Genomic DNA, 8275 nt, shown 5'->3' with positions numbered 1-8275 from the left:
ACCTGGGGACGCTCAGACTGCTCTAGTTATAGAACAGATAGCCAATTAAAGTAGCTTGGCTGAGGATAATACTCAGACATCCCAACTTGGAAAAATGCATTTCAGGGAGGTGGCTCTTCGCCATCTACAGTGCCGCACCCCCAACCCCCTTGCGAGCGCACGCACGCACGCACGCACGCACCCCCCACATCACAGACACACACAGCCCGCAAACATGTATGAACACCTTGACAGGCAGAAGCATGCACTCACACACACTCAGATACACACTGACACACAGATTCACACACTCGCACACTCAGATACACACTGACACAAACTCTCAGATACACACAGTGACTCAAACACTCAGATACACACACTGACACAAACACATATACAGAGACACACACATACACACAGACACACATACAGACACACACACACACATACATACATACATACACACACATACATACATACAGACACATACATACAAACACACACACACATATATACAGACAAACAGACAGATATACACACACAAAGTGTTGGGCTGGCAGCTGACCAGGCTGTTCAGGACCCACCAACAATGCCATGCCAAGTCTGTGCGGTTTCCTTTTCTCTTATCTATAAGCTAGCCTGCACTAATATGTATCTGGTGATGGTATGCATGAGTCATTCTGATGCTGTATTTTGTGGTTTTAATAATAGCTGTGGCATCCATGCCTGCATCTAGTGATACTGCCTGTGTGTGACTATCTGTAAGAGTTTAATTTGCTCAATAGTGATCAACCAATCATTCTTAATTAATATGGAATATTATTATCACACACTCTTGACTAGATAACGGCACTTTTTTTTTTTGCTTCGTAAAGCCAGTTAAGAAATAGATCATTTTTAAAATAATCACTGATCACTGGAGCAGGTAAAGGAGAGAAGGTCACATATAAATGCAGACTAAGGGAAGTAAAGAAAAGATAGGAGATATATCCCGCAATGATATAGAAATCAGAAGGAAAGGGGAAAAAAAAAATAGGAAACACTCAAATATGATTTAAAGGTTGATAAAAATGGCATTAGTTATGGTATGTTTTTAAATACACAAATATATGTAATTTGACTTTATTTATTTTTTTATTGTTCTACACTCTCCTCTTTTCCCCAATCTCTCTCCTCTCCCTCTAAGCCTCTCTTATTCACAGAAAGTGGAGACAGAGGCAAGAAAATAGAGTTGAGATAAAGTAATAAAATAAGGAAACTTAATATGCTACTCAAGTTTAACCTCCAACCACCCGGTAGATAACTCAGCAGTTTTAGTCTTCATAATAGATGTAGGGAGATTTAAAAAGCCCTAGTGGCTACAACAACTATAAACTGGGGCTTGATCCCCCAACCTATTTGGGTATTAGATAGAGCAGCGGTTCCCAAAGTGTGGGTCGCGACCCACTGGTGGGTCGCAGGGCGATTCCCAGTGGGTCGCGCTGACCCACACATCCAGGGCCGCCGGGCAGTCAGGCAGACTGACACCAGGAGGGAGCCCGGCGGCTTGCCCTGTATACCGCCGGGCTCCCTCCAGTCAGTCTGCCCAGCACCTCCGGTCTGCAGCTCCGCCGGGTGCAGAGCTGCAGACCGTGTGATAGAAGTCTCGCGAGCTCCCAGAGCGTTACCATGGCAACACTCTGGGAGCTCGCAAGACTTTTATTACACGGTCTGCAGCTCTGCACCCGGCGGAGCTGCAGACCAGAGAGGTAACACACCGGACCACCAGGGAGACACTGGACCACCAGGGATGTTTAAAGAAGGTAGGGCACAGAGCCCAAACAATGCCCCACCCCAATGTAACCCCTTCTCTGTCTACCCCCCACCCACTGTAACCCCTTCTCTGCCCCCTCCTCCCCCGTAACCCCTTCTCTGCCTGCCCCCCTCCCCCCACTGTAACCCCTTCGCTGCCTGCCCTCCCCCCCAATGTAACCCCTTCTCTGTCTGCCCCCCTGTAACCCCTTCTCTGCCTGCCCCCCTCCCCCCAATGTAACCCCTTCTCTGTCTGCCCCCCTCCCCCCAATGTAACCCCTTCTCTTTCTGCCCCCCTCCCCCCAATGTAACCCCTTCTCTGTCTGCCCCCCTGTAACCCCTTCTCTGCCTGCCCTCCTCCCCCCCCTGTAACCCCTTCTCTGTCTGACCCCCTCCCCCCAATGTAACCCCTTCTCTTTCTGCCCCCCTCCCCCCTGTAACCCCTTCTCTGCCTGCCCCCCTCCCCCCAATGTAACCCCTTCTCTTTCTGCCCCCCTCCCCTGTAACCCCTTCTCTGCCTGCCCTCCTCCCCCCCCCCCACTGTAACCCCTTCTCTGTCTGACCCCCTCCCCCCAATGTAACCCCTTCTCTGCCTGCCCTCCTCCCCCCCACTGTAACCCCTTCTCTGCCTGCCCCCCTCCCCCCACTGTAACCCCTTCTCTTTCTGCCCCCCTCCCCCTGTAACCCCTTCTCTGCCTGCCCCCCTCCCCCCCAATGTAACCCCTTCTCTTTCTGCCCCCCTCCCCTGTAACCCCTTCTCTGCCTGCCCCCCTCCCCCCCAATGTAACCCCTTCTCTTTCTGCCCCCCTCCCCTGTAACCCCTTCTCTGCCTGCCCTCCTCCCCCCCCACTGTAACCCCTTCTCTGTCTGACTCCCTCCCCGCAATGTAACCCCTTCTCTGCCTGCCCTCCTCCCCCCCACTGTAACCCCTTCTCTGTCTGACTCCCTCCCCGCAATGTAACCCCTTCTCTGCCTGCCCTCCTCCCCCCCACTGTAACCCCTTCTCTGCCTGCCCCCCTCCCCCCACTGTAACCCCTTCTCTGCCTGCCCTCCCCCCACTGTAACCCCTTCTCTGCCTGCCCCCACTGTAACCCCTTCTCTGCCTGCCCTCCTCCCCCCCACTGTAACCCCTTCTCTGCCTGCCCTCCTCCCCCCCACTGTAACCCCTTCTCTGCCTGCCCTCCTCCCCCACTGTAACCCCTTCTCTGCCTGCCCCCCTCCCCCACTGTAACCCCTTCTCTGCCTGCCCCCTCCCCCACTGTAATGCCTACTCTGCCTGCCCTCCCCCCTGTAACCCCTACTCTGCCTGCCCTCCCCCCACTGTAACCCCTTCTCTGCCTGCCCTTCCCCCCTGTAACCCCTTCTCTGCCTACCCCCCACTCTAACCCCTTCTCTGCCTACCCCCCACTCTAACCCCTTCTCTGCCTACCCTCCCCACTGTAACCCCTTCTCTGCCTACCCTACCCACTATAACCCCTTCTCTGCCTACCCCCACTGTAACCCCTTCTCTCCCTGCCCCCTCCCCCACTGTAACCCATTCTCTGCCTACCCCCACTGTAACCCCTTCTCTCCCTGCCCCTCCCCCCACTGTAACCCCTTCTCTGCCTACCCCCCACTGTAACCCCTTCTCTCCCTGCCCCTTTCCCCACACTGTAACCTTTTCTCCCCCTGCCCCCCCACTGTCGCCTTTTCTCCTCCTGCCCCCCCACACTGTAACCCTTTCTCCCCCTGCCCACCCACTGTAACCCTTTCTCACACTGCCCCCCACACTGTTACCAGTACACACACTCCCTCCCACACTGTCACCCTCACCTCCTGTCTCTGCGTGTCCTTTTGTGTCAGTGTGTGTGTGTATTTGTGTGTCTGTGTGTGTCTGTGTGTATCTGTGTGTATCTGTGTACATGAGTGTCTGTGTATCTGTGTGTGGGAAACTAAGTGTCATTGTGTGAATCGCTGTGTCAATGTGTGTATTTGTGTGTCTGTGTGTGTGTGTATACACTGCACACATACTCCATACAAAAACCATGCTTACATTGAAACACACATTGTGTATATGTATATTTTATAAACACAATATACACACACTGCATCCACTACACACACACACACACACACTGCAATCAAACGCAAACATTACATACAAATACACCCCTGCATTAAAACACTAAAATGATCTACAAACACCCCTTCATTCAAACACCAACACTACACACAAAAAGCACACCTGCATTTAAAGTCCTACACTACATATACAAACACCCCTGCATTCAGATGCAAACATTACAAACAAGTACACCACTACATTCCAATAGCAACAGTACATACAAATACACTCATACATGCACACATATACTTAATACAAAAACATGCTTACATTCAAACACTGCTCACAAATATAACCCTGCAATGATGTGCAAATGGTAGATCTCCATCTGGCATATTATTGTTGAAGTTCTCCGACAGATGGAGATCTACCTTTTGGCCACACTTTCACTAGATGGGGGCCCAGAAAACATACTTGCACCACGGTCCTCTCTACATTAGTTCCACCACTAGGATAATCAACGTGAGGTGCCTGGATGAAAGAGCAGGACAACAAAATTTCTGATTCTGAGTTTGTGAGTAAGCAGTTGTATGTCTCTAAAACTGATTGCCATGATGTGTAAAGTTTCTGCCTCTAAAACTGCCATGATATATCAAAATTATGCCTCTAAAACTGCCATGTTATGCCAATTTTATGCATCTAAAGCTGATTGCCATGGTGTGCCAATTTTATGCATCTGACTGTTTGCAATGGTGTGCCAATTGAATGCTTCTGAAACTGATTGCCATGATGTGCCACGTTTATGCATCTAAAAGTGATTGTCATGATATGCCAGGTTTATGCATCTAAAGCTGATTGCCATGGTGTGCCAAGTTTATGTATTTAAAGCTGTCATGATGTTCCAATTGTATGCCTCTAAAACTGATTGCCATGATGTACCAATTTTATGCATCTAAAACTGATTGCAATGGTATGCCAATTGTATGCATCTAAAGCGGATTGCTATGGTGTGCCAATTGTATGCATCTAAAGCGGATTTCCACGGTGTGCCAATTGTATGCTTCTGAAGCTGATTGCCATGATGTGCCAAGTTTATGCATCTAAAAGTGATTGCCATGATATGCCAAGTTTATGCATCTAAAGCTGATTGCCATGGTGTGCCAAGTTTATGTATTTGAAGCTGTCATGATGTTCCAATTGTATGCCTCTATAACTGATTGCCATGATGTACCACTTTTATGCATCTAAAAGTGATTGCAATGGTATGCCAATTGTATGCTTCTGAAGCTGATTGCCATGATGTGCCAAGTTTATGCATCTAAAAGTGATTGCCATGATATGCCAAGTGTATGCATCTAAAGCTGATTGCCATGGTGTGCCAATGGTATGCATCTGACTGTTTTCCATGGTGTGCCAATTGAATGCTTCTGAAGCTGATTGCCATGATGTGCCAAGTTTATGCATCTAAAAGTGATTGCCATGATATGCCAATTTTATGCATCTAAAGCTGATTGCCATGGTGTGCCAATTGAATGCTTCTGAAGCTGATTGCCATGGTGTGCCAAGTTTATGTATTTAAAGCTGTCATGATGTTCCAATTGTATGCCTCTAAAACTGATTGCAATGATGTACCAATTTTATGCATCTAAAACTGATTGCAATGGTATGCCAATTGTATGCATCTTAAGCGGATTGCCATGGTGTGCCAATTGTATGCATCTAAAGCGGATTTCCACGGTGTGCCAATTGTATGCTTCTGAAGCTGATTGCCATGATGTACCAAGTTTATGCATCTAAAAGTGATTGCCATGATATGCCAATTTTATGCATCTAAAGCGGATTGCATTGGTGTGTCAATTGTATGCATCTAAAGCGGATTGCTATAGTTTGCCAATTGTATGCCTCTAAAGTGGTTTGCCATGGTGTGCCAATTGTATGCCTCTGAAGCGGATTGCCATGGTGTTCACTTTTTAAAATACGCATTAAAAGCAAGTGGGTCTCGAAAAATTACCATTTTGAAAAGTGGGTCTCGGCCCATAAAAGTTTGGGAAGCCCTGAGATAGAGTATTCACTACTAATGGTAGATTGTTATATGTGTATAAATGTGATGTATGTTTTTTTTTTTCTGTAAGCATCATACACAAGTATAACAGTAAAATACCTCTTGTAAAAGAAACTCCTAAAAAGATTTTTGAAATATTTAAAAAAAAAAATGATTTTGGGGAAAGGGGAATAAAAAGGGAGGAAGAAAAATATCTACATATATAATAAATGGTTAAAATCATATCTTTGAATGTTCAAGGTCTAAACATACATTTCAAGAGATCTTGTCTTTTTGAATAAAAAAAAAAAAAGAATGTGTACAAGTAACCCTCTTACATTAAATTGGTTAAAACTAGACATATTAAGGTTCATACCAGATAGATTTTCAACAAAACTCTGTGCCTCATTAGCAGACAAAAAGAGAGATGTAGCTGTTCTTATAACAAAAGACCTTAATTTCCAACTAAAATATCAAGAAATCAACTTACAAGCAAGATATCTAATATTCACACGTAAAATTCAAAATCAGGCATATACAATTGTGAACATCTACATCCCAAACAATAATAACATTAGGTTTATAAGAAACATTATGATTAAAATAGATAAGATCAAACAGGGAAGGGTAATAATAGGGGCAATTTTAAAACAAAAAAATTAAATAGAAATACGAACGAGTCAAAACATTTCTTAAACGTAATAAGAAAATATAGTTTATTAGATATATGGAGAGTATAATACCACCCAGGTGAGAATTCCTGTACCTGCTTTTCTAAGACCTGTCACTTGTACTCAAGTATTGATCTCTTCCTAGGTAACATAAAGCTGGCTGATAGGATAAAAAAAATAGGAATCCGGGAGATAACGTGGTCCGACCACAACGCAGTGATCCTGGAATTAAAAATGAATGCTATAAATGGTAAAATAACTAATTGGCGTATGAACAACTATATTTTAAGCAAGAGAAAAGACACAACCGCCAATGGAAGAAAATAAATAAATAAATAGATACAATCCTACATTGGGGTTGGTAGGGGTTGCAGGGTATAAGGGCATAACCCATGGGATATAATATAGAAAAGAGGAAGGCTGACAGAAAGGGATTACAAAGCAGGTCCTCCCAATCGTCAGTCTCAATACCCCTGAATAGAATAGTCCATAGTAGTGGCTAGGAGTTGCCGGTATGGGACATACATGCAAAATATGAAAAATAATAAATTTTTATTGGTCCCTTCTAGGGAAGAAAAACACGATAAGGTATAAAGTAAAGGAAAATAAATTAAATTAAATTGAGAGTGTATATACAGTGTAAAAAGTGTATATACAGTTAGCAAAAAGTGACAGAGTAGGGATCCTCTATCGAGAGGTGACCTCACAGCAAACCTTGTTATCAAGAAATATATATATAGATTGCAACAGTGTTTCAGACGCTATAAGTAGCTATTAATCTGTATCTAGGGAAAGACAGTGGTGTCACCCTAATGAAGTTGCAAAGTAGCAGAGTCGCTAGAGAGGAATGACAACACAAACCTCCCCTCACAAGGTGTGCAAAGCAATAGGGTGTAGTACTTAGAGACAATATATGATTAAGACCGACGTCCTAAAAGCTGGCCCCAGATAATAGAGCTGATTAGCCTACGTCCCTCCTTTGTTGAATAGCGGACAGTGGACCCCTAATATGGATAACCCACTAGCTGTAAATAGAGGGTAGAGCTTAGCATCCCATGCAGTGATACTGCAGTGACGAGAGCCTGTAAAAAAATCGTTGGCTCCTAGTGTTCCGTCACTAGAGGTATGTTGCTCAGAACGCACAAAACGAAGACAAAAATCCTAATACAGAGTCTAAGTCTAAAGGATAGAACGATGGATAACAGCCCATCAGGGAACCAAACAAATGCTTAAGAGGACTGGTCTATTAACAAGTAAAGCTATAAAAGAGCTCACTGCCTACAATAAATATGATAAGGGCTACAGTAGGCCGTCTGGGTGCTATGTTAGCAGAGAGAGTATATTTTAAGCAACACAATAAGTGGAAGAAATTTAAGAAACAATTATGGACTATTTTATACTTAATAATAACAATGAAGTGGCAACTCCAATGATATGGTGTGGACGTTTAAATCCATAATTAGAGGATATCTAATAAAAATGGGAACCCAAAATAAAAAAATAAATGTGTCATCCCTCTCTGACCTTTACATAACTTAAATGATACAAATAGGAAAACCAAGGAACATCCTACTGTTATACTTTCTGAAAAAATTGAATATATAAAAAGTTGAATAAATTATATTTTAATAATACAAACCATTAGAAATTTAGAATACCTGTAAACTAAATGGTATTATAGAGGAAACAGAGCAGATAAAATGTTGACTAATAAAGTTAAGGGAAGAAAAAATGCAAATGTTATAC

Source organism: Pelobates fuscus, chromosome 8, assembly GCF_036172605.1.
Source record: "Pelobates fuscus isolate aPelFus1 chromosome 8, aPelFus1.pri, whole genome shotgun sequence".
NCBI classification, from domain to species: domain Eukaryota; kingdom Metazoa; phylum Chordata; class Amphibia; order Anura; family Pelobatidae; genus Pelobates; species Pelobates fuscus.
Note: the sequence above shows the minus strand (reverse complement) of the source record.